Source organism: Drosophila bipectinata, chromosome 3R (assembly GCF_030179905.1).
Source record: "Drosophila bipectinata strain 14024-0381.07 chromosome 3R, DbipHiC1v2, whole genome shotgun sequence".
NCBI classification, from domain to species: domain Eukaryota; kingdom Metazoa; phylum Arthropoda; class Insecta; order Diptera; family Drosophilidae; genus Drosophila; species Drosophila bipectinata.
In genome coordinates, this window is record NC_091739.1 from 17,112,489 (window position 1) to 17,140,309 (window position 27,821).

At 39.6% G+C, this 27,821-nt stretch overlaps 1 protein-coding gene across 4 annotated transcripts in view; it reads left to right on the forward strand.

The window, feature by feature from the left end:
• The window catches only part of Nlg3 (Neuroligin 3), a 135,582-nt gene that overhangs the window by 57,293 nt on the left and 50,468 nt on the right, over positions 1–27,821 (forward strand). The window contains exons 4-5 of one of the 4 annotated variants that reach the window (XR_011443314.1): positions 4,042–4,314; positions 4,378–4,392. The exons of 1 other annotated variant lie outside the window; for it this stretch is intronic. The gene's annotated coding sequence lies outside the window, so the exon portion shown is untranslated. Of the gene's footprint in view, positions 1–4,041; positions 4,315–4,377; positions 4,393–27,821 lie in introns of those variants that run through there. 2 more of the 4 variants (XR_011443315.1, XR_011443313.1) reach the window with 2 other exon arrangements.

Consider the following 27,821-nt stretch of genomic DNA (forward strand, 5'->3'; position numbering starts at 1 on the left):
CGAGTTAAAAATGAAAGTTGCCGAGGGCCCAGAGCTCCGGCGAAAGGGTAACTCGAAGGATGAAACTGAAATTAGAAAAGCAAAATGACAATGAGAAGAGCAAACGAATGTAATTGTGTTTTGTGCCTGTGCCACTGCCACTGCACTAGTGTTCTGGCCATATGGCGGCCACATTACACCAAAAAGGGGACAGAAAAAAAACCGTCAAGGAAGAGGCAGCGGCGCCAAATGAAAGCCAACTCTAATTAAGTCAGCAATGGTCAAGTTACAGAGACATACAACGCAAAGGGAAAGGAGTCGTTGTCTTTTTTCGGTTGAGTAGATCTAAAAAAAAGTTTCCGCAGATAGTGGAAAAAAACTCATCTTAATTTTCTCATAAATGGCCAAGCCAAATCGGATGATTTAATTCAGGAGTGCACCAAGTCCAGCCAGCTTACTTGGCGCTAATTATAATCCTTAAGCGTCAGACCTGAATCAGAATATCCCATTTCTTTATGAAGGTCTTAAGCCGCCTTAAATGCGAGTATTTTTCTGAAAGACAGAGAGCCCACTCAGAACTAAACTCAAGTATTTGACTTGAGGCTGCTGCAGCGTAGAGTGAAGTGCAAATAAATTAGCCAAAAAATAGCTCAAGAAATGCCCCCAAGAAATGCACTTAACTTTTGCTTGTTGACTCGCCAAAAATATAAAAGCGAAATGCGAAGAAGCCAAACTTTAGACCAGAGGGTCGACTACGAGATATCCATTCTTCAAGAAAAGCCAGTTTGATTTCTAACAAATTTATGCCTATCAATTTTTGAACCCATTGAAGACGGTCTTTAATAAACAAACAATTAGTATGCAAGACGTTTCGTAAGACGATCGGAAGGGATCAATGAAATAATCATGCCTTATTAATATACGATTGGCTTCCTCACGTATTTTAAGACTGGTTTTTCCTGCCTATGTACATCCGATTGGAAATTTTTTATCCGATGCATTGATGTACGCATACATATATGATAATGAAATACATTTTTTTAATTTTTTGTGTTACAAAAAACTTTAAGGAACAATATAATATACCCTCTTCTTGAAACCTACTTTCTGGCAAAAAGTGCAATTTAAATTATTGCAAACTTATTCTTCTCGTTTTATTTCGTTTATTTCGGGCCCAGTTTCGCTATGTAAACTTGGCCCGAAGTTTTCGTTAATCAGGCCAAATTCCTCTGCAGCCCGAGACACAATTGAGCCAGTCCCAAAACTAAAATTGAAGTGGTCCAAAACCAATTGGGCAGAAAACACAGCTCGTAGCAACGAGAGATCTCTCGAGGGCTTCGGGGCAGTAAATTTGGCGTAAAATAGGCTATTGATTTTTAAGCTCGCCTCGGCTTAGGACTGAAATTTAACTAAACTTAACTAAAACGTTAACAGATTTGACTCGCCTGTGTAAATACCCAACGTCTGGTTTCATATGCAAATAAGTCCGCCAGTGAGTTTAATTCGTTGCTATTTAAGGTCTAAATTGTCCCTGGAGACTCTTATGTTTCGAATCTATCTTTTGGCCAAGCATCAAGTGAAAATAAATGACACTCATTTACACTTGTCGCCCCTCGAGCTAGAAAAAAAACACAGTATATTATTCACTAAGTAAACAAAATCCGTACAAAAAGGAAACTAAACGTTGACTAAATCAAAACGAGGGAGAAGTCCTCGGAAAAGCGGACTCCAGAAATAAGACTTGAAGTGGTCAGCCCTAAAAAGTTGGGCTGGGCAAAAAAAAAGGACGTTCTACGACCACTGGACTGTCCACTTGTATTAAAGGAAAAACGCCGCAGGCATTTTAAGTGTTGTTAATGCCAATGCGGCGGCGTCAGGAAAGTTTTTCCACAGCGCAAATGAAACAAGTTTTTCTTGGTTCTTCTATTTTTTTCGACAGCCAGAGCTCACGTTCCATTTTTATGCATTTATAAAAACCAAGGGACTGAAAACTGAAAACAAAACCAGGGGAAAATCGGTGGCAAAGTTGCAGCACTCTTAGTTAACGCGTGGCTGCTTACGTGTGTGTCATTTGGGCTCCTCTTTAGTCATCTCATTTTGGGTCAGTTTCCATTAAAGCGGTCACCATAGCTGTGGTTACTTTGGCTATGTAAATAGAGTTTGAAATTCCAAACGTTTTTCTACAAATAAGAGGATATAAAAAGTATTACCAACTTTCTAACGAGTTAAAATATCCCACGTTGAGCTTGAATTTAATTAAATATTTTAATCAAAAGCTGTGGTTGAATGACTAGACAAATCAATTTAAAATTGTTCATTCGGGCTAAAAAAACATTTATCATTCATAAAATATACAAAAATTGTTATAAATTTTTATTAAAAATCATCAAAAAAAAATTATTAAAAAGTCTATCAAATAGGAAAAAAGATACTTGGTTGATTAGCATTTTGCAGAGTCCCCTTGAACTACCCTTAGCTGATGCACTTTTTTCCACAAAGCAGGGATTAATTTACTTTTTTTGCTGGCCCGCAAGGAACTACTTGGCTTTTGAATAATTTATTAATTGAAATCGCTTTCTCATTTGCATTCAATTAGCGTCTCTTCTTTATTTCATTATTACAGCATTTTCTATCGCCTCCTTGTGAATATTATACATTTTGCAATTCAAATGAATTGGCTGGCATTTTTGCTTGCACCTTTTCGGTGGAATATTTATGAGGAAAAGCAAGTGCTTTTTATCAATGGCAGAGCTGCGATTATTTCATAATTATGACAAAGGCAGCTGAAACAAGGGACTGGCATCATGAAAGGAGAATGAAATTAATTTGTGATACGAAAAAAGCGGAATATCTCTGCTACGCCGAAATGTGCGCATCTGTTTCGCATTATAAATATGTCATATCCTGTTTCCTGCAGGCTTCGCCAAGACACACACCAAGCAGCTTATCAGACCCACTGCAACTGCACTGGGGCCTCAAAGGAAGCCCCTCGCCCCCAGAAGATATCAAAGGGGAAATCCCGGGGCCTGGAAAAGTAGCAATTCAAGCGAAGGTTTCCTCATTTGCTTTTTACAGGTGGGGCGGGTATGGACGGAAAATCGGAGTCGGAAAGGATGTAAACAGGGAGCCGTGTCTTCATCTCCCTGTGTAAATCGGCAGAAAATGGTATAAATTTCAGTACTTACTTGCAGTGCTCCTTCGAATACTCTCATTAGTGTCACTTGGCATCAGGTTCATTAGCTATCGCAATGATATAGCTATTGGGAAAATGTAAGAGGATTATCATTGCAATAATAAGAAACTACAAGATACTTGGATTTTCATAGTTACAAGAGATTGAAAAAAAAATGGAAAGAGAAAAGATTATGCTTTGAATAGTAAAATAAAGCAAGGCAAAAACTAAAATATGAAAGAAATAAAGAAGATTAAAATAGACGCTGAAAAAGTATCTACAAATGGGTAGTAGCATTTAAGCCTAACAATTTTAACTATTTTTGAAGGTATGGATATTTTTCAGTTAATAAAGCTTATATTAATCATGGCAATTTATGAAACTATTTATGTAATTTTTTGGAAAAAGCTTAAATTTTTTTAGTGAGTTTAACATTCGGTTTGGAAAACGTTTATAAATTTATTTATATTTCTCTTATTCCTGCACTGTTGCTGTCTTTTGTGCTTTTTTTACACTCTGGGACTATTGTCGGCTTAATTGTTGTTGTTCCATTGTTGTTGTGCCTTTACCAGTTTTAATTGTTGTTGCTTTTATTGTTTCTGTTGTTGGCTCTGCTGCTGCTGTTGTTGTTGGTGCGGGTGATGGTGTGCCATGGCTGCCAGTCTGATTGTTGACGTGGCCGGGGAAAGCGCACACTTAAGTGCACTTGAGCGTTTTTAATTAAAACGCAATTTTTCAACAAGCAAAAGTCGAGCTGGCGAACAAAAACAACAGGAAAGCCAACTACCAGGAACCAAATCTAAATACTTTCTAAAATTGTTTTTTGATTTTTCTTTTAATTTTAATAAATACTCTTATAAATGCAAAATTCTTCAAACCATTTTTTCCAGCACCCTTTACTAAACACCAAAACATATTTGTTTGCATTTGATTGGGGCTACACACATCAATCATGCTGGAAGCAGCACAAGAACAGCCCTGAACGTCTCTCAATCAGAAGTGCTTCCAGCTATACCAGGCATCTTCTAGTGTGGATTTCTTTTTAGTTTCAGAGAAGAAAACTGTTGCCTCGGAAACATAATCAACGTCATCGTGTGTAGCTAGTCAACCCCAGCAACTTTGTCGTGCTCGATGTTATTTATGCATCTACACAGAAAAGAATGGTTCAGCTCTACTATAGTACTCTTTAACTTATCCATTTCATATATTCTTTCTCTTTTTTTCAGTGCATTGTTGTGCCAGATGGTGTGGCTGAGGATGAGCACGATGGAAATGATGATGATGACAACAAGTGCACAACCCTTTGACCCCCGGCGCTGACTCCACTTTCCTGGCGTCTTGCTTTGCCTTTGCCATTCCCTATTTGCCCGGGAGAGGTGGATACGTGCCTGCCGATGAGGGGGCATGCCACATTTACGCGCTGCACTTGCCACGCGCGTACCAAAATAAACACGAGTTTCATGTAGTACCACGGACCAAGTCTGCCTGCGAGGGTTGACAAAACAAGTCCGCAAGTGCAGCAATTTAGGCGGAAAAGCAATGAACAGGAGACGAGCTCCTGTTGCCTGAGGGGTCTACAAATTTGCATATACTCATAGAAATTCCTTCATATCTGCACGGAGAAAAAGTGATAGATCGAACTAGAATTAGAATTAATTAATTTTCGAACTAGTTTTCCAACTACTCATAGTTATAATATGACTTGACTCCCTTTACCCCTGAGCCCATTAGTTATCAAAATTAGTAGGAAGCAATTATGAAACAATTCAATGCATAAACCAGAAACCCAACCACCATCACATGGTAGCCCTAATTAATATCACATCTTATCAACCACACAGAATGGGCAGAGGGTATTATTGAGGATATGTGCAACACCATCCCAAAATCCGTCTGCACGAGCCAACGACAAATTAACAATAACTAATTGGAACCTAATGGCCCATTGAGGCATTCACTTCCCAGCCATATTGGGGCCAGCAACAATGCCAGCCAGATTGTGTCGAGAGACACTTTGGCCGAGCACCCAAGAGGCGGCTCTACAAGCAGCCTTTCGACCAAAGCTATGAAATCCTTCCAAACTATGGAATAATTAGCACACAGCCTGCAGGCGCAAATATGCAAACATGCTTCGCATCGTATGGCCAAGGATGGACACGTTAGGCGAGCAACTCTTCAGTTTTCAGTAAGAGAATTTTATCAAGCTATACCTATTGAAACCTTAACTTATTAAAGATAAGATAGATTCTTATTTTATTGAATATTTATATTGAAAACACCATACCGATTTCTTTGAAAACTGTAAAAATGATGTGTTCATTTATTTATTTAAGTAATTTAAATATAAAAAAAAACGTTTAAAATACAGCTCTACTGTGCCTATTTACTTTTTTGGACTACCCTATTAAAAATAACAAGCTCAGACTAACATACCATAACATTTTTTTTGTGTGGGTGTTCGAATATCCAAGAAGCATGAAATCTGAAATTGATATGCATAGGCCAATAACAGACTGCCGAAATTGGCATTAAAAATATGAACTTCGGTCCTGCAAAGAACTCGCAAGATGACTTGACTTTTTTGGTCATCAAAAGATGGTTTTAGGCTTTGCCGCAGAGAGCCTGCTTCTTGCCACACATCTTCATATCGACACATGCAATGTGTTGTACGTGGCGTGTCTGTTAGATACACATAAAAGATATTTTCCGACGGCAGTTGGCAGTTAGGCAGAAGTACACACACATCTTGCAAATGTGCGAACTCATTAGGGAGGAACTCTTGATGGCGGCAGGGCCTGGCAAAAAGGAGGCAATTAGAAAATGATTTAGCGCAATTTTCGGTGTGATTAAAAACGGCGTCGTCTGTCAATTTAAGTTCCTGTACGTGAGCAATTCGTGGGCCAGAAATTGCAAATAAAAGTTTATGAGAAGCGTTGGAAAATGTAAGGCATTCTGCTAATTAAAACGAAGAACCCGGTTCTTCAGTTGTTGCCTACTTTGGTGCGTCCCAACTCAATTGGCAGCGTCTTTGTCTATAAATTCCATTTAGCATCTTCATCTCGGCCCTCCACTCAACTCTATTACCGTAACCATTACCATCTTCAGCTGGAAAATAACTCAAGTGGCAGCCAAGCCTGCAGCATGGCTGAGTAGCAAGATAGTTTGCATCCGTTAGCTGCCAGCACAACCTTTTCCCTGTACCACGTTTACGTTTCCTTCACAGGGGGATAAAGTAACAGGGCGCTGCACTAGGTAGGGCTGTTGGTGTGAACGTGGGTGCGGGGAGTGACAGCCATCGCATCTGTCTGCATCAGCCGGCTAATGGCCGCTTTGCGGCTCAAGTGGCAGACACATCGTGCCGCCCGGGGAAAGTCATGAAGTATTTAAGCCAAGCTGCAAGTTTGTGCAAACTCAAAGCTACAGCCCAGCTCAGTGTCTTTGTCATTTGCTTAAAGACTCCGACGCTCTAGGGATGCAAAGTGGTCACCATTGTCGGCAGCTCCGTGGCTTCCCCAATAAGTAAATATTTAATAAAACTCGTCATCCAGATTAAATTTATCTCTCGAATGGAAAAGTGGGAAAATATTTCATTCCTCAGCACGAGCTTTATTGGAGCTGTGGCCGTGCACTTCTAAAACAACAATTCCGCCAGATAACTGTGTGCAATGCACTCAATCTATTTATTCGAAATTTCAAAATTTGCTGATTGCCCCGAAAAATGCAAATATGCAATCATAACCATTCTACGGTTTCCTCTGCTCACATGCTATATTATTTCCGAAAAATTTCCACAAAGCTCGGGTCAAGGCATGTGGCAAATGCTGCCTGGCCCAACTCTGCATCTGGTCCGTCAGCCATCCCAGTTGGGCTGGGCAGTCCACCTATTCAGTTTCATTGTTAATAAATTTTCAGCTTAATTCATTCATGGAAATTTCAACAACCCCCGCTTTTCGCGTAGAGCCCGTAGTACCCGCACTCAATTTGTTGGCCGAAACTCCCGAATTGAAATCAATTTTCGTTCGCAACTTTCCACCAAGCCCCAAAGCTGTCAAAGTGGAAAAAAGAGGGGATGGAAAGGGATGCCTGCCTCCAGGCAGCACTAAATCAATCACTTAACTATTTCCCTGCACTTTTCGGTGCAATTTATTTAACCATTCGCAGTAAAGAACAAACCGAACGGAATAAACAAAACAATTGGCCATGCACAAGTCAAATAAAAAAAATCTCCCAACGAACAGTAAAAACCGGAATCATATAAAATTTTTATAGAAAAAATTCAGCAGCAACCCCACAATCACACCGTATTCTAGATATACGTACAAATGTTTCTTTTGCACTTTTTTTCCTTGGCTTATGCGAAAACATACGCCAAAGCTGTGTTTCACCGCATGTTGTTTCTGTGTAGCGCCCCAAAATTTTATTTGTAGACTGTCTGCTTCTATTTTTTGTTTATCGTTATTGTTGAAAAATTTATTTTATTCACGTAGGTTGTGAGCTCCCATACAGTGTCGAAACAAAAATACTGGCAAGGCTTTTGTTTGGCATATATTTTTGGCGAGGAATATTGGTAAGAGCAACAGCGAACAGCGAAATTGTTTACGACAAGGATTAGCCGGGTTTCATGATGCCCTTTGTCAACTAAACGATGACTGTAAATGGCTTACATATTTGCATATAAGTCGGTTACAGAAAAATTGGTTTTTCATTGAAATAGTCCATCAAAAGGGTGTTTTTTAGCCTGATCGTTTTTGAAATGGTTATCAAAGTGCATGACCGTTTTTTTTCCAACATTTGTTATACTATACCCTTTAAGATGGATTACCACCTGCGGTAGTGTATTCTCGACAAAACATGGGCCAAAGTGTTTTATGCAAATTGCCGAATATGTTAAAATTTATATTTTCCTGCGATGTAGTATATACTGATTGCTGTTTCCACATTTTACGCTCTGTAATACTTCCTAAAAACTGAATTTTTCATACAAATTCCATATTGAAAAGCGCAAAAAGACGAAAGAGCTGAGTTCGGTTGGGGGCTCGTTCCATGCCAATGCATTTTTGATTTTCTATTGCAGGCTTATCTCCACAGTTCATTGCTAAAAATGCGCAATTTGGTAGAAAATTCTCTGTTGCATGGCAGAAGCGTTACAGCAACTGGAGCGGCTGCATTTGCAATTGCGTTCATTTATTAAAAATCTTTTTGAAATCATTACGTGTCAGGCAGCTTGTTTGTGTGTGCAACTCTTCCCCTAAAAGTAGCAGCAAATTTATGCATCTTGTGTACCGAGTGCACTCGAACTGAATCATCAGATACGATCAGCATAATTCCAACGAAATTTGAATACACTTTTGAAACCTCACAATATGCCAAAATGAACCGGCTTATCTTTTATATCTGGTCTTTTATTATAATTCCAAAGTATTTTAAAAATAACATTTCCAACAATATTTTCTTAAGCTAGTTTTTTAAGCATGAACCTCTACTTTACCTCAAATATAGTTTTCGTTTAAGAAGTTTATCCAATCCACCAGTTTCTTAGCATTTGCCAAGAAACTCCTCTAGACTTCTGGGTTTTAGCCGCCTGAGGACTGAATATGAAAATGTTTGTTTACCTTTTGAATGGCGTCGGCGGTGGCGGCGACAAAAATCAAATCAAAACAAAACACCCATCTCCCAGCGCCAGCTCCCAGTTCAAACACCCCGAAGCCAGGCCGCAGAGGTCCCCAAGATGTTGTTGATGAGGCGACCTTAGCATAAAGTTGCCAGCCAGCCAGCCTCCTTGTCGTGGCCCGATGTTATGCTAAATTTAAAATATGTTGCGGTAGAGATTAGAATATAAAGAGGGGGTCTCAGTGCACAGGAAAAATACACAATACTGTAAAATAAAGTACAATATTCAATAAAATCAAGTTGAAGAAAAAATATAACAAGTATTCCTATATTCCCAGTAACAAAACAACTTTATAGTTTTTAGGTAATTCTACCATTGGTTTATTTATAGTTTTAGTAGGATGTTTCCACTTAATCTTTTATTACATAAAACCAAGAAAACTTGGAGATATTATTGTCATTAGTACCAAAACAGCTCATAAATAATTTTTCTATAAATACCGACAACCATATTAGTGTTTCATTATTGAAGAGTGCCTAAAAACCAAACCAAGACCAAAGAAGTCCGTATTTCGGAGAATATTTTTAACTTAATATGATGGTTTTGTTTAAAGGCCCCCTCCTTTCTAATATTTTTCACGGTGTGGAGGCCACGAAGTGGATTTTGTACTCCCCTTGCGACATGTTTGCTGCGTTTTGACGCTGTTCGGATGAGACATCTACACGCTAACATCTGGCGTGGCATATCACACACGCGTGCGCGCTTTAATTAGCTCCTTGGTGGAGGGAGCTGCCGCAGTCGGGGGAAGGGAGGGTCCTAGCAATACTGGCCCTTCTTCAACATGTCAACTTGCTCGGTGTGTTTGTTTAGGGTGGGCCCTTTCAGCCCCCAGCCCTTTGAGAGCTCCCACGAACATTGCCTCTCGGCACTTCTGTTTTTGTTTAGACACTGTGCATTTGCACTGCCAAAACGCTGAACAAATGTTTATTATTCGAAATTGGTCAAGAAATGGTCCGTTTCGGAATGGCATGCAGATTACAAATCATTGCTACCAAGTTCAAAATTGCCAAACATTTCTGACTGACAGCGGCGCCTCTGCCCTCATTGTGGCAGCATGCATGTGCGTAAATTGCATTTTCGGAGGTTCTTTGTCAGTTACCAATGTCGGATATCGAAGCATATGCGTTTGGAACCACAGAGCAGCCACATAAGAGCCCTGGGATACCCGAAAGCCCAACAAGTATCCAACGAAGTAGCGCACAAAGTTTCAGAGACAAGCCGGAATAAGCACAGAATCCTAGACACATGGAGAAAAAATAAAATTTTACCATAGAATTTAAAAGAGAAAATGAAGAAAAAAGTAAATAATCTCAAAATTTATATGTTAGTTAATTTAATATTTATGTTTAAAAATTTGATCTAATTGTACCTAAAACTATATTTTTTTTCCTGTGCCTCTTGACCAGTTAGAAAATGCATTTCATTTGGGTTTTTGTGGCTTGGTAAGTGCCTCCACAGATTGCAAAATACTTACCCCAAAACCGAATGCATCATCAGAATGTTTGAATCACAAAACCCATATTAAATCAAATGAGAATTTTCAAAGTAAGGTTCTGGGTAAGAAGTTATAAGCCAGGGAGATGGACATTAAGATGACAGGACTACTTAAAGCCATCAATCACATGCACATGGACCTGTCGAGGCCCCAATATTAATTCTAGATCCACTATAAGGTTGCATGGGGACGGTTGCCCTTCCTCTGCCACTAAAGGCCACCACTCACCCACTCACTCCGAACAAATGCACATCCGTTGATCATTTTATTGCGTGGCCTTTGACTGCCAGACACAAAAGCCAAACCCCCTGGAAACCCGAAGAAATGCGGAACGGAAACTGAATCCAAGTCATAGGGCCAACACGACTGTTGCAGTTTTGGCCTGGAAACTACTGCGGCGGTTAAATTGTCCGTGAAGGATTTATTTGTTGGAAATTATGATTTATAAGGTCAGCAGCCAGTTGCACTCAAAGCTCCCTTTCGAAGCCACAGACTTGGGGCGAGTGGGCAAGCCACCCATTTCAAATCATTGCCAGACTTCTAACACGAGCGATTTGCTTTGGACCACTTTCTTTCAGCATTTCTGGCCATTGACCTCCATTTTACTCGGCCAAAAAGATATCTTAGAAAAACAAGTCAAGTGGCTAAGTTATGCCGTGCTTTAGCTTCTGAAAAATCGTTCTCTTCAATATTTATAAACCAGTTGCTTGTTATCTAAGGTGTATGATATTATTGATAAAAATGTAATAAAAAATTAAAAATATTATGCATTAATTTATTCTCCTTATCTGAAAGAAACACTCGCGTATCGGTAAACTACGGAACCCTGACATATAGTTTTCAACAAAATTTTTGTTGAAAAGCTGAAACACTTATTCCAATGAAAGTTTGGAAGGACTCTATTCGTTAAAGCTTTTGATTAATAAAAGAAGCTTTTATAATTTTATAGAGATTCTTAGCTTTCAACTTCTGATAGCTTTCCGTTCCTGCAACATTTGAAAGCTTAAAACAGATGTCAGTTTCGCGCCTTGTATTCAAATTTTTTTAAAAAACACAACCACGCTAAAAGAAAGTGGCAACACCGACTACGAGTGAAGGTAATCAAGTATTTGCTTCAAGTTTCATATAAACTTTCCAAGTACTAGTTTCTTTTCTAACCATAAAGCTTTTTAGGAACGGACTGATATTATATTATACTATCTTTTAAAAAAAGGAATCAGAATGAATACATTTATATATATAACATAAATTGCTTCTGCTTCTTCCACTGTCAAAACCAAAGCAATGCAGTTGTTTGCAAAAAGTTATTAAAAAAACGTCATAAAATATAAGGTTGAAATTCTAAAATCTTAATATTCTTTTTTGTTTTTAACTACAAAAATAGAAATTCGATTTGAGAAATAATATTCAGAGTTTTCCTTGCGGTGGTAATACATATTTTGTAAATAGCTACTTACTAAAAATTATTAACTGAAAATAAGTGGAAATTACTGGAAGTAGAAATACAAATATTCAATGGATATTACATTTTTATTTAACCCATATCAACAAGTTATATAATCAGTGTAAAGATACATATCGTATCAAAAATAAAGCTGTACAGCAGAATGAAATAAAGAATATTTAATATTTAATCTTCAATCAAGAGATTATAAAGGTTAAGGAAAGTTACGAAGGGTGTACCGTCCACCAGGAAAGGGTATGCATCAAACAGCATGTGGAAAATTTTTAAAAAAATTTCATTTATCTAGATGAAACAACTTAACGTGCGCTACTTGGTCTTACCATAAAGTTTGCAACGGCAGATAAAAGGATATTAATACTGCGATACATCTAAGAATAACGAACAATTATTGACTCTTGGCTGTCAGTTATATTTTACATGTACAGATGATGATAGACCAAAATCGTTGCGCTTCAACTCCTTATGCGTGAACCAAAATAAACATAGAAGACTTCCCTAGACTATTTAAGAGTATTTATTAACAAAAAAAAAAGTTAAAAATATATTGTTATAAATGTTTTCTATTTCTTACCTACAAATCACGATTAGCAACAAGTTAAATGACCAACTTCTTAAAGGTTCAAGTTAGAGGAGAAATGTCCCTGTAATCCTGATACATCCCCAGGTTTATGACTGTGTTTCCCCGCCAAAGAGAGCGACTTTCTCTGAGGGAATTCCACTCACAACAGTCTCCAACCGCCATGCGCCCACTCCCCAAAAGACTTCGGCCTCTCTCGATTGGTACCTCTAAAGCCCGTTTGGCGCTGCTGTTCACTAGTAATCTGCTTCGGCCAAAACCGAACGAAGTTGGCCGAGATGGACGAACGGCATCCATGTGGCCTGGGCCTGTTTTTGGCTGGCTGAAATGGCGAATTTCCATGTCAGTTCACGTTCGATATTTGTGTTGTTTGGTAGCCGTAAACGGGCGCTGTTCAAACGCTCGAACAAAACGAAGCTATCGCGTCGCGTTTCTGCCAAGGAATCGTTTTCAAAAATACAGCCAAGCGAATCAAGTGTGTGTGAGGTGGCCAAAATGTGCGGCTTTGTGAGATATTTATGTTCGTGTGCGTGTTAAAGTTGTTGCATTGACAATCGCGACCACAAACAACGCCCAAAAAAACCAACTGAACGGACTTTCAAGCAAAGTATTGTCCTCAGCCAAAGTCTGACCTACCCGAAAAAAATAATATAATAAGAAATAAAAGAAACGAAAAAAGGAACCGGAAATCGCAGGCAGCCAAAAATTCATATGTGCTTGTGTGCGGGCTTGCTGGTGTGTGTGTGTGAGCGTCTCAGGCGCCAACTTGCTGCGGCAGAAATAAAGAAATAAATAGTCATCCAAATGGCAGCCTAAGAGCACAAAAAGTGAAAAGAATACCCGCGCAAAAAAATATTCAAGAAAATTAAATTTTCTGGCTAAAAGCTAATGGGCTTGGTGTGAAGAGCCAGTGAAGTGTGACAAAAAGCCGAAAGGAAAAAAAAAAACATTGCAAATCAAAGTCAAGGACTTGGATCCGGTCTGGACTATTAAACGGTAATTGAGTCATAAATCAAGCCATAATTAAAGCAAATTCCCCGCCCTTTTTTCTTTGGACAATTCGCCACGCGAGATTAAACTTGAAATGGGCTTCGGAGGCGATGAAAGTTTAGCCGACTGCCACAAAAAACTGAAACCAAAATCAAACTCCAAGGCGGACCAATCCATCATATAATGCCTTTCAGCAAGATGCCTGCCCCTCAAGAAAAAATGAAATGGCGTAGTCCATGGGAGTCATCTGATTGATTAGTTGCCGATTTGCTGGCACGCACAAGTCAAGTGTTTTGGCCACAAAATATCCTGCTGGAATGGCGAATTTCTTTGTTTGATTCGGCTTGTTCTCTGTCAGACAAACAAACGGCCTTACACCCATGGCGCTCAACATTTGACATGAACAGCGCAATTAGTGCATAAATCGGATTCTGATCTCTGACCCGACAATGAACTCTGTCAGTCATTAGGGTTCAATTGTTTTGCATTCAATTGCTTTGTATCTCTGGCCTTTGTGTGTTTCCATTTGATTCGGCTGGTGTTTTAAGCATAAATGGATAGGATTTTTTTGTTCAATTGAGTGGCATGTTGCACAGAGTGCAATTGATTCGCTATAATCGACTTAACTTTACGGCTTATGAGTTCAAACACAATATTGAAATTGAATTTAAATGGGCAGTGTTAAAGGTTGTTATTAACTTAAAGGATGCACAAAATCGAAAAGTATTTTCGACCTAGTTTTATTAAAAATTCAAAAATATTTCTAGGCTCATTAATTAGTTCGGAAAATGAAATACAAATATCATCACGGCCTGGAGCATGAATAGCTTTATGAAATAGGAAATTAACTTTTCTTGGCTCGTGTTCGCCCAGCCCTACGCACTTGACTTTTAATTAAATATTAATTTTGATGAGAAAATAATACGCGCACATTAGCGCACTGACCGCCGAGTGGCCACCGCCAGGGGCGATGACCAATGTAATTATTTGCCAAGACCGGAAGTGCTCACTTCAGCTATTCGGCTTTGGGCCATGGGATGCCGGATAGTCCTTGGTGGTGTGTTGCTTAGACGCCGTGATTAATAATGCTTAATTGCAAGTATTTGCGCCGAGGAAGGGGGACATCAGGGGAAAGAACTCTCAAGCCGAGGGGAGACTTCCCCTTTTTGATTGATTACCACATTTTGTCGCACTAATACCGAGACACGAATCGAGTTGGCTGGGATAAGTTTTGCGTATCCTTGGGGCTTAGCAGGTCCGACACGAGATTGAGGCTGTGGCACTTGAAAGCTAATCAACAATTAATGAGCAATTAATATGCAAAATTTGGTGGTGATGGCTATGGAGGAGCTAGGGCCAGGTTGCAGGCAAATGGGGCACCATTCAAATGCATAAATTAATAATCGCTTGCTCGGCCCGGATTGCCGCGATGATGCAGTCATTCGTTTAGCAGACAAACACGCACCATATGGGGTAAACATAATTCGCAGAAATCATTTTATAAACCTCAAAATAAAGAGGAAACCTGAAAATGTAAAATTTTGATAATTATCATGCATGCAGAAGGCTTATATTGGATTTTACCAAGTGGACTAGGTTAAATGAATGTTAAATCATTTTAAAATATTCCCGCAATCGAAAAGAGGCAAAAGAAATTCGACAAATTCCTGGCCTTACCAATAAATCATGGATGAGGTTTATTAAATGCCAGCTGTATTGCCATGATTAATTAATCTCCCGCATATCCAGTGGAATTTGTTATTTGCAAAGCAAATATTTTCATGTGTCATTAAAATTACAACCAAACAGTTCGTGTTTCGGTAAAATGCGTAAACTATATATTGTTCTCATAAAACATCAATTAATGTTTAATGTACCTACAGCCAGAACCATAAACAACTAAAAAGCCACAGCTGGTAATCAAGATTCGTTTATAAAAAATCATCCAGACGAAAAGCTACTATTTGTTTGAAAAACGAAATGAAAATTTGAAGTTTCCACACGGCCCGCCCACCACAAGTGCTCTAAAAACATTTTCGATAAGAGGGAAAATTATTCGTTGGGCCGGCTGGTGCTTGGAAATTGCAGTAATAATATGTCACGAATCCGTGCAGCTAAACATAAAATAATGGCTGCCATAAATCATGGACATTGGCCTTGTCAAATGGCAAGAGTTTGATATATTTGCGGCTGGCGAATGCCAAAACTACACGCAATCGGAATAGCGACTAGGCTCGCAATTGAAGTTATTTGAATATTATTTGGGCCAAACTAAGCCTTGGGCTTAGAAAAGGATTGATGTTGAGCTCCTCATTTCGAGAGCTCATTTTTAAGCTTAAAAACTGAGCATTTTTCTATGGAATCTATTATTAGACTCATTAAAAATTCCTTTTTCCTGTGAGTATTTTTCAAGCTTTACAAAAATATACAAGTGCTATTCATCAGAAGCATAATTAAATCAGATTAAACCACATGTATTCTAACAAAAGAAAGGTAAAACAAAAAACAATGATGGACAAAGAACACAGAGTCGATGTTCAGTTCGTGAAATCGAATCTCGTTCATTTCAGGCATTCAATTATATTGTTTTGTTTTCGGTGCGATTTTTATTCGCTTGATGAGGGCAATTAGCAAAGTTTTTCGAGCGAAGGCAAACAATGTGTACCATACTTTCCGCGCAGGAGGCGTCTCCTGCTGTCGCATGCATAGTTTGTGCTCTGGTCGAAGGGAGCCGGAGGATCTGCCATGTAATTGAATATTAATCATGCGCCACCCACGCCCATAACTCACGAAGGTGGGCGGGGCTAGGGCCGTGTGTTTTTACACGGCAGGCTGGACAGGTGAACGAGAGCGAGCGACCCTCTGGATGCACACATCGAATGCAGGCACTAAAAATAAAAAACAACGTGTATATGTTTGTATCCTGCCAGCAGCATTTATATATGCAACAACAATGACAACAAGGACGAGCATGTCTGGTCCTGAAAAGTCCGCCCACGAAGGATCCGGATCCGTATCCGTATCCGTATCTGTATCCGAATCGGGCAGGGCACCTGGCATTGCATGCATGGCCATAAATAAATTTGCTCATATTTCAGCACATGAACAATAATTAAATTCGTTATAGGGCAAATGGGAACCGGTGTATAATCGTTGGGTATCCTATTTTTCAGCATTTATTTTACCTTTTTTTGGTATCCCTTCTTGATCGTCTTTGTGGGTCTTTGTACTTTTTTGTGCTGGCTGTTGACATCCATAATGGAAATGAATGCTGATGCGGCAGCCCAATTAATTGTTTTTACCACCCACACTGCACTGAATATATTTTCTGCTGTTATTACACTCTGCGATTGGCAGACTAGCAAAAAACACAGATGGGTGTAAATAAATCCCAAGTTTATGACGGACACACACCATCTGTAATGCATCGAAATCGTATTTTTTCCTATTGATAAAATCGAAAATTAATTAAGAATATATATTTCCCTTTTCTGTGGGTGCGCTTTCATAGCTTCCTGTTTGCTTACTGGTTACATAAATTCAAAATTTTTTCATTGGCATTTATTCAATGAATCACCAAAAAGTTATGATCCTTACAAGAGTTTATTATAAAAATGTCGAATGAAGAAGCCTGCTATATGTCTGTAAATGAATCCTTACGCTTCTGATTTTACTTTCAATTATCATAAAAAGGGGCAATTTAAACACTGATGCAAATTGTGGCACTTCCTTTGACCTTTTTATTATTTTTCCGTTGCGTAGACCAAGGCGAACATAAATTGCATTGCGGCTGCAATTAAATGAGCAATTCTTTTTCCGTTCCGTTTAAACAAATAAAAATCCCACACACTGACATGTGATAAATGTATCTGTGCCACTTTGTGGCTGCTTTTCAATTATAATTATAAAGAAATTTATATAAATGCATGAAACAACAGGAGGAGGGCCAAATATTGATTTAAATGTGAACAGCGAATTAAATTTGCATTTGTTAAGAATATGCCACATGAGCCGCCAGCGTTGATAAGTTTTAAATTTCTGACAAGTTGTCGAGGGACGCATCATCATCGCTCAAGGCACTCGTTAAGCTCCAGAAAAGTCAAGCGTTTCCGTGAAATACGCCGAAGGGCCATAAAATATCAATGCCTGAGTTCTGCCAACTTCAGTTTAAGTCATTGTGTGACAGCAACTGCCTTAGGGGGCTCCTATGGCTTACACTGTAAAATTTGTATATTAATGTTCTTTCAATCATATAATCATAATATAAGTAAATTTTGTTGTGTATTTAAAATTCTTTTAGTGCATCTCCTACTACATTTACTTTGGTTAAATTTTATCTTTTTTTAAGCTTACCCGTTTTCTTGTCGAAATTGCGAAGTCACACCTCGCAATGACACGTTCTGGAATTGCTTCTTTATTTTCAGGAGCTAAACAACTCCCAACAAACTCTTTCCCGTGCGTTCCCGGCCACTCCTGGCATGACTTTAAGAGTTAGAAAATATTGCGTAGCGGAACGCGTTTCGAAAACACATTTCCAGTCTGCTATGCCGCCTGGGGCCACCCCTTTCCTTTTGTTTCCCTCAGTTCCTCATAAATGTTTTAGCGGAGAGCCATTTTGAGACGAAGTGTCACTTGTCTAAAGACAACAGCCCCTCGCTCGTGCACCTCATTCCTCCATATGAAGACATTCCCTCAAATCACCCACCGTTGCTTTCAACTTAGAGAATTTTAATTTTGAAATGCCTGCCAGGATGGCGGAGGACTGCTTTGGCATTCGTTGAGGTTTTAAGTGACACGACGACGAGTTAATATCATAAAAAATATTAAAATTGTGTCGAAAACCAGGGGAGTGGGCACGGAGCCCCGAAATTACGTCTTACACATATTTTGGAATGTTTACAGACAGATTTCAACTCACTTAGGAAACTTTTTGATGTGGGACATACTCAAGAAATTACGTTAAAATTGCTAAACAATTTGGCTTACATACTTTTCGTGCGAGAAATCAATTCCTCCCAGCCGCTAGAAATAAATTAACCCACCAAATCCCAGATAAATATCTATTAGCTAAGCCAGAAAAAGCAGTAAAATCTGCTTGTGCCTGTGCCACACGCTGTAAGACATAAAGCTCACGCACTGGCCGCACCCATGACTTTCATTAGAGCCAGAATTGTTTTACCAACTTGCCTCGGCTTATTTATGGCAAGAGGGAGGGCGAGCTTGCCTTTTGTTTCACTTGCCGGGGGGATAATAAAAACGATGACGAGTATGATATGCATGTGTGGCAGCCCAGTCGAGCAATGAAACAGTCCAAGATAAATGGCTCAAGACTTGACTGTACAGAGAGAAAAGAATGATGGTGGCATAATAATAAAATATTATCTTTAATTTTTTATCAAATATGTCAGAAATAAGAATGAGATAAGAAAATATATATAACAAAATGTATAGCATACTTTTGTGGGCGTCAAGAAGCCATTTTGTCGTTGGTAGTCTTTACCTTTTTTTTTGTCCTTTTATGAATTTATTTAAAACTCGAACATACTTTTATGCGTCTTAAGAATTCGACGAAGAATTGTTAGTAATTTTTGTTGGTGTGTGTTAGCCAGGCCAATATCAAATCATCCACTGAAACTCAGTACAATGCCGCCGTACTTGATTTATGTTTATTATGTTGCCCTGCCAATATTATGGGCCAGGCTCCTGCCCAGATCCCCCTTTCCTGCACTTGTTTATTACAAGACAATGGCGTTGACAACAGAACGAAGCAAAGCAGAGGGAAAGCAAATAATAAACAAACAAAATAAAAAAGAAATATGGTGGCGAAAGCAAAAGCGTTGCGACTGGCAATTAATATTCCGCTCGCTGGCTCTGTCTATAGTTAACTACTTATTTTGGCGGGGAGTGGGCGAAAAACAATCCTGCATTCAATCATTTATTCATTTCGCTTTCCGCATTCAAGTGGCATTCACATCGGAAAAACCTTGAAATATGCTCCATTATGAGTGGGGGCTTGCAGGACTTGATTAATTGAAAATAAACCCTTTCGTGTGCTGTGAGTTTCGGCAACAAAGACAGTCCCATCATCGTCATCATTTTCAGCGAGTGGTAGCTGGCGAACTGAAGAGGAAAAATTGGAAAACAAACATCAGAGAAAGCGAAAAATCATAAAAAAAAGCTGGGTGTGGAGAAGCAGCTGCGGAGACTATTAATGCCCATCCCTGTGTAATGCCAAACAATGCGACTGCACATGAACGGGAAATGAAACTTTTGTGGTGCATCATCCAGCGACAATGACATTGGCAGAACAAAACAAGGACCGCATTGTGACTCATGAATTTCCATAATTACTGGCAAGAGTTTTCAGTTCCAGCCGTTTTGGGCGGCAAATAACCTTGAAATCTCTTCCCGATGAAATTAAAGCCGCATTTGTTCACATTCGGTGTGAGTGGGGCAGGTGGCGACCAACTCGGCGTATGCGTGATTTTTATGCAAATAACCATACAATAAACTGAAAGCGGATCTCCAAACAAAAACCAATGGCAGCGCGACTCCAATTGTAGGTCCTTTTCAAAAGGAATGTGGCCCAGAGCGTTGGAGTGTAAAAATGCAAGCTTTAAATAAATTAAACGTAATGCGAGTTGTGTGTGTGAACAGGTTTCTGGGTTGGTTGGTTAGTTGGTTGGTTGAGTCTGAAGCCTCATTTTTATGCGGAGCTGTATGAATAGCACAATCCTCTCACAAAACGAGGCCAATTCAACGGAAAAAGCAGCTGACTTATTTATGATGAGAGCAGAAAGGGCGTATTTCAGAACATTTTTGTTGAGTAATTCTAACTTTAGAACAATTATTTCAAATCAGAAGTTTCAGTGAAAAATACAACTTTGAAAATTTAAAAATAAAATAGAAATGTTGTTTGATAATTAGACTTTTATTATACTAACTTTGTTGAATACAATTCTATGAAGTAACTAAATCACTTAACCGCTTTTCTACGCCAAATTTGAAAAAATTTCTTTCTCTTGTCTTATTTTATTTATTAATAAAGCTAATTATCATCCTAGTTGCTTTCTTTCTGGCTGACTTTTCTGCCCCTTTTTTTTTTGTGCCCAACCTTGACTCGCTGACTGATTGTCCCATTGCAGCCAACACACTCTCAGCCATCTGACTGAGTGACAGACATCTGATGTTCATTGTCAAAAATGCATCACAGCATCAACAGCCAAAAGAAAACTGTGCTAATTTGTTTTTGCACTTGTTTTCCTGTTTGTTTCTATGTGTTTTCATTTTTTTTTTATGTCACGGCCAGTTGGGCCAACAAAAAACAGTGAGAAAGGGAGCCCAGCAGAAGCAGCAGCAGACAGACAGCATGTCAATCAAGCCCACGCTTTGGTTGAAAGAAAAAAACACCAAAAAGGCGAAAAAGAACTGGCCCCACAGAGGAAGCTACAACAGTGCCACAAAGTGTCTTCATTTGGCAACCAGAGCGAAGGGGGGAAAGGGTAGAAGAGGACCCTGCCTTTTGGATGTAACTGCTGCACCGAGTTATGAAAACAAAATTAATGTCAGTCAGTGTGGGTCACGAGGAGTGACCCTTTCCACCCCGTACGGCGCTTTTCGCAGAATTTAAGAGTGCGCGGAATACACTAAAAAACAACTAAAACAAGTATTATTTACATTTAAGAAACCGCCCTTACTTAAAAAATCTTTTTACACTACTATTTAAAATTAAAAAAAAAAAAATTATATATGTATGTTTTTAGATACATTTTTCAGTGTCGATCTCGATCTCTCTCCACCATCAATGTGAGCTTAGTTTGTGTCATTTTTCTAACCGTTTTTCCACTACTGCTGCTGCTGGCGACCTTGTTAATGACAAACAATATACATAGTTTGTGTGATGCTTTTTCATCTGACAAATGGTCGCTCGGAGGCTTGAGGAGCCGTCTGCGAGCAAATTCACAGCATCAGAAGTCCGTCAACAAGGGGGACTGAGTTTCCGAGCCCTCATTTCCCCACCATCAGGCCCCTCATTTGGTCCGTCCCTGTCTGGGCTGGGTCATTTTATGGGAGCAATAAAAAAATGAAGCCGTTTTGGCTTCTCGGGCAAAGTAGGCAACATAAATAGGCGGGCATTATAAACGAAATGCGCACAGAGCTGGATGGACTGACGGTGGATGGGCTAACCCCATTTCCTAGTTTTCTGCCCAACGGAAATGTCAACAACAACAACAAGATTGGCAGCAACTTGCTTTTCGAGTCTCATTTTTTATGGCTTGAATTATGCAAAATTTTTTCCGTTTTTTTATTGGCGTAACAAAAATGTTTTTAATACGCAATGGTCTGGAACCAGAGTGATAAGCTTAAATTACAAACAAGCATCCGCACATACCGAATCTCCCTGAGATGTACAAATATATTTTATATACATTTTACTCTCTTTAGCAGCTTATTTTGCAGCACTGGGCGTTGAGCTTTATTTCTATTTGGGGCCTGGTCGAAAACTCCCATAAAATGTGGGTCAGTCCCCGTTGTTGATTGAGTTCCAAGTTGAGGAAAGATCTAGAGGCTTGTGGCTTAAATTCCGGCCAGTTAAAGAGGTCGACATGTGAATTAAGCTGCTGTGTGCAGGGGGAAATGGAAAGATAACACAGAAAATAGAAAAAAAAACCGAAAGAGTAAAAGTGAAAATGAAATAAACAGGAGCCAGGGCCAAGGATATTTTACGGTTGGCACGTGTTTTGCCAAATTTTTCGTTTCTAACCAGTGAGGGTTGCAGGCTTGTGAACATGGATAGTTTTCAACACAATGTAAAAGGACTTTTCTTTTAAAGGGGCCTGAGAAAATCCAGAAGATTAAGATATTCCAAAAATCAAGTGAAGTCGGAACAATAAACACAATTAAATTCCGCATGGAAATAGGAACACAGAAGGCAACAGTGCAATTTCGTAGTATTCAATTACGCACTCGCAACAATAAAATCCTTGAACTGCTGGCCCTACCATGTACATCCACCACTTTTCTAAACCACTCGGGCTGACCCACTTGAGCGGCCCAGCACTTGAAAATGAGTCTCCAAGGAGCGCGAGCAGCGTCACCACCATTTTCTCCTTGCTCCTGCCACCATTGTCCTTGATGCTGTGCGCCATTTTATAATAATTGCAAGAATGAGACCGAGAAATGGCCGAAGAAGGGAAAGCGCCAAAAACGCAATTGTAAGCGACCCTTAACAACAATATTTCAAGCCAACATACGCCCCCCAACAAGACGCTTGCCTTTTTTGTATTCCCGCCAAGGGGATTGCTAAATAAAATAAAAGAGGGCGTGGCAAGGACATGTATAATGTATAAGAAGGTTGGAGAACACTTTGTATTTCTAAAATAAAACAATAATTGAAGTGACATTTTAAACATAGTGTTGGAACATTAAAGATAACATTTCATATCGATTAGTAAGTACCACTAATTTAATCAGGCTAGAGTTTAATTTGATCAATTTAGAATCTAGATAGATTGAGTTTCACAAATTGAATTTCTACCAAATGAAATGTAATCAATAATTGTCAAGACTTCGTTCAACGTCGTTTATTATAAATAGAAATTGCATTGCGTGACAGACGAGCAGTAACACTGAATCCAAAATATCGTTATCTGCAGCACATTTCTCAAAGCTGTTGGATGAGAATATTTTTGCCACCGTGAAATAACCTTCATAAAGATAACCGTTTTCAGGCAAACAGACCACTATCGAAATAGCTTTGATTCATACCACTTGTTCGGTTTGCTCTTTCTGTGGCAACTACCAGATAACAATCAACGGCAACGCTACCACTCGAACCCAAGAGCCACCCCACAGACACCACTCACCGATCCACAAAACAATTTCCCACCCGAGGCCCTGGAGCGGGGCTTTGTTGGTTAGCACATGTAAAATGCCAAAAACTTTGAAAAGGAGCCAAAGCGATAGACATCAATTTGAAAAATGGGCCAAAAAACAACAGCAAACACCCAAACAATGGGCAACCAAATGGAGAGCCTGAAATGCGATGGAATGTTTTTGGGTTTGAATTCCGACATTGAAGTTACCCACTGAACTAATGGGCCTGGACTATTCTTAGCACAAATGTCAGAAAATTATATGTCACCTTTCCTTTTACTTTATTATAAATAAATCCCAAATTCTTTGAGAATTAAAGACTTCTTAGAACCACCAGAAAACTATATTATCGGCCCAGGTCCACAATGTTTGGTTTCCACAAGCGTAAACATTTTTGAGACGCATTTCAAACGTAGACATACACTTAACGCTACTTCCCTGCTGGAAATTTGAGGAGCATAAATTTTGACAGGACAGACACATGAGATTGCCTTGACCAGCAGGAAGCGGACAATAAAAAAAAGTTACACGGATGGCAGAGGGATACCAGAGAGGGAGCAGAACTAACACAGAACGACTTTCACCCCACAGAGACACACACACAAACACTTTGGCAAGGGGGAGCCATAACGAATGCTTATCCATACGTCACTCATACGCCAGGTAGCCCGGCAGGATACGTAGCTGTTGTTACCCCTGAAATAAAGTGCAAAAAAAAAGGACTTATTTTTATAATTTGATTTTAAAAAACTAAAATTGTTTGGACAACGATCTTAGCATAAACTACTAAGTATTTTTAAAATAAAATAGTTCATTTCATTAAACTTTTTTTTTTTAATTTATCTCAGTGCATTTGTTAGCGATGTCATGCGTACTCAAAATGAATGTCCTTCGCCGAACTGGCGTTGCCAAAGTGCTAGGTGTGGGCTGCTGGCTAGCTGGGAAATTCAATAAAAACAAATTGATTGCTTCGAAGGATTTGTGTGCATGCTAAAAGCCAAAGGTAAACACCGTCCACACAGCTCGGCTTTCTTCAGATCCTGGGGATTCTTCGGCTAGGGCTTACCCCACCTGTATGTTAAGTGGCACCTGACAGATTGTCAGCAGCGGCGGAGGCGACAAACAAACGCTGTCAGGTGACTTCCTGGATGGCAAAAATAGGATGAGAGGCCACAGGCACGTCTGCCGATCAATATTTGTCCGGCGGCGAGGATTTATGCCAGCTCATTTGACTGCCTGCCTGTTCCACTGGCGTCCTGTTGGATCCTGACAACTTGATTTGGCTGCGAGAAAGTCAAACCCTCCAGGCGTTCCAATCCCGCACATGCCAAGAAAGTAGCAACCACGTTTGTTGCTCATTTCATGAGCGCTCACGCATAATTTCTTCTACCGGAAGTCCAGTTGTGAGTGTGTTTCAACTCGATTTATGTGAAGGACAGCAGAAGTTTTCTTTCGTATTTTGGCAAGGGACATAAAACACATTAAAGTCCCTTTTATGACCGCTATAAAAGTCAAGTCAATTCGCTTGCTTTGCTTGACCCCCAAAAAGTAACTCGAACAAATTTCGCCAAAAAGGTGAACATTAAAAAATCATGAAATCTCTATGAGCCTGAGAAAAACAAAAAAAGAAATGGCTGAAATACAGAATGTGATGATATTTCTTGGGGGCTTAAAATAAGAGCATAACAAAAAATTCAAGCCGTACAAGAAAATCTCCAGAAGATAGATGGGAAAACCCCCAGGGATATATCCGATTTACTTTTTTTTTATCATCTGACCGAAACAAGGTACTGAAAGAATTTGGGTAAAACTTTTCGAGCATCAAATCGGAATCTTCAATGTTCTTAAACAAGTTTCGTAGGGTTTTTAGTGTCAGGATTTGTATTCCAGTGTATGCCTCTCCCGCCCAAAAGAAAATCCTGTGGCGCAGCGTGATTCATTTTGAATCCCTGCCACACGCTCACCATTCCCCAAAACCTTAGGCAGATATCAGAAAACAATACAAATCCATGGCGTACAAATATAAACATTATTTAAATGTTCTCAAAAATATGCTACAGCAAAAAACAAAAGCAAATCAGAACCGAACTAAGGCAGGAGAACACAAATGTAAAGGCGGCAACAATAAAAAGTGGGACAATGCCGGGGCAAAGGCGAAAACAAAAATCAAATAAATGGCAATTTAATACACTCAACATGCCATTTCATAGCTTTGGTTGTTGGTTGTTGCTGCTGTTGTTGGTTTTTTGTGGAAATTGTTATTGAAGCAACATAAATTTGCCGCACGAGGCGTGTGGCGCTGTTATTTGAATATTGCAGCACAACAACAGAGTTTCGAGGCCGGTCACACATGGATATGGCGGATTTGCCAAAAGGGTTTTGCATCGATATAAACCAAAATTAAATAAAACTCGCCCATTTGCGTCTGGGTATATGGGGATCGGGGATCCTGCGCCTGGGTCGAATTGTTTGTTGGGTTGAGTGCACGTTGTCCAATTTATTTTGTAAGCCGGCGAAAATGAAATAAAAAATCTGTTGACCAGCCGCGATTGCAAATGCGATAACAGCCGCACAAAAGGACACAAAAGGACACCCACAGCCAGCACATTTTGTTGTGTTGCATACTTTTGGGCGCCCCGTAATTTGCTTTATTTAATTTTGGCCCGTCGTAAATCTGAGCAATCAGCGCCAGAAGACAAACAGCGGCTGGATCGCCGGGACATATCCAGCCCAATCAATTAGCATCAATTAAGGTGCTCAATGGGTCGAGGCATTCCAGATGGCCAGATGATTTCATTTCAGATGCGGGCGGGTCCCTGGTCCTCCCCAGAAACACCGAAACACCCGCACTCAGTCAATTGCATTTCCAAGTTCTTGTTGCATTGTCCGTCATGCAAATGATAACTAATTAAATGCGGATGGGAAAGCTGCCGTTTGTGTTGTCCTTCCTCACAAGGCAGGACAGCGATGTCTGCGATGTCTGCTCTGTCGCCTGCAAAGTTGTTGGAGCGTTGTGTCAACTTCTTGCACAGATAATGAGTTAATGAGTTTGTCAAAGTTGTTGCAGCACAACTTGGCCAAGTCGACAACGAGGGGTTGCAGCAGATGGTGGCCAAAGTGGCACTGAAGCCGGAACACCAGAGGAATCGGGTATGTTTGCCAACTGAACTTGGCAAAGGATTAATGTGCGTGTTTAGTATAGTAGGCACTTGGCATCTAATAAAAGCATTTCATTAGCATCAACCATCTTTCCCCACAGTTATCCAAAGAACAAGTTTTTTTTAATATGCAAAAGTATTCATTTTTGTGGTATACAAACTTTGAGGTGATATTATTCTTGATTTTCTAAGAGTAAGTCCAAGATAGCCTCAATACTTTTGGGTCGGGTTGATTAATCTACAAATTAAAACCTCACACACACAAATTATGAATTATGAAGTCATAAAAATATAACTAAAGCCAGTTGAACAACAACAAACAAAAGATTTATTAGGCCTTGAGCCTAAGAATGCGGGCCAGGGACAAAAATATATATACATACATTTTATTATACACATAATGCATGTATATAGAAACACACTTTTCAGGGTACAACTTCAATTGTGCCAATAATTTTCAAAATTTATGGCTCAACTTCTTGATATCGCATTGAAATTTTACGCACTACTTGCTGCAACCGGAAACTTTGACAATAAGCGGCAAAGCCAAAAGCGCCAAATCCAAAGCCAGAAAGCACATAAAACAAAGCAAACGACCGGGCCAACAGTGGGTCACACACATTTTATGAGGCAACTCAGAACCAAGGGCACTTAAACCGCAACAAAGTTGTATGTGTTTCGACTGAGATCTCTTCAACTAATCCAGCAACAACACCCACCACATAAAATCGGGCGCTACGTCCTTTATGGGAATACTTTTCACAAATATATTTATTCAACTCGTTGCCTTTTTAGGGACATTTAATGGCACTAAACTAATAAATGCCCAGGCCCTGTTTAATTAAGACATATCCCTTGAATCGGTCCAATTTGCAATTGAAATGCGATTGAAACTCGGCCGAATGAATGTGTAAGCCCGTCGATAGTCGCCGTAATAAATACGATTTGGAAATTATTTAATTACGGGATGTTCAATAGCTCGTTTGCTACTATTAATTTAAGTGCGCATAAAGTGGAGGGTAAAGAAGGAAAAGTATTTCCAATAAAACAAGTGGCTGCCTGTTGGTTATAATTTTAATTAAAATTTTCTGCTTTGCCGCAGAAACATTTCATTAGGGACATTTTCAACATTTCAGAGGCAGCCATAGAGATAAGATAGCTTGCCAACCGAGAGCTTGCCGCAAATGCTGCGAGGGGCATTTAAGGAAAAGCAATAGGTCTGTTTCGGGCAGAGATTGACACCGCGAGACTGCTGGGGAGCCAGGGGGTAGCCAAACATTTCAATTTCATGTGCTCGCGTTATGAGCGCTTAATGAAGCCGCAAGCATTTCAACTTGCCAACCGCATAAAGTCACACGCCCTCCGCTTGCCACTCGCCCTTCGTCCAGCAGATGGCAGTTTATTAGCCAATTTGAGACAAAAGCTGCGACAGGCCACT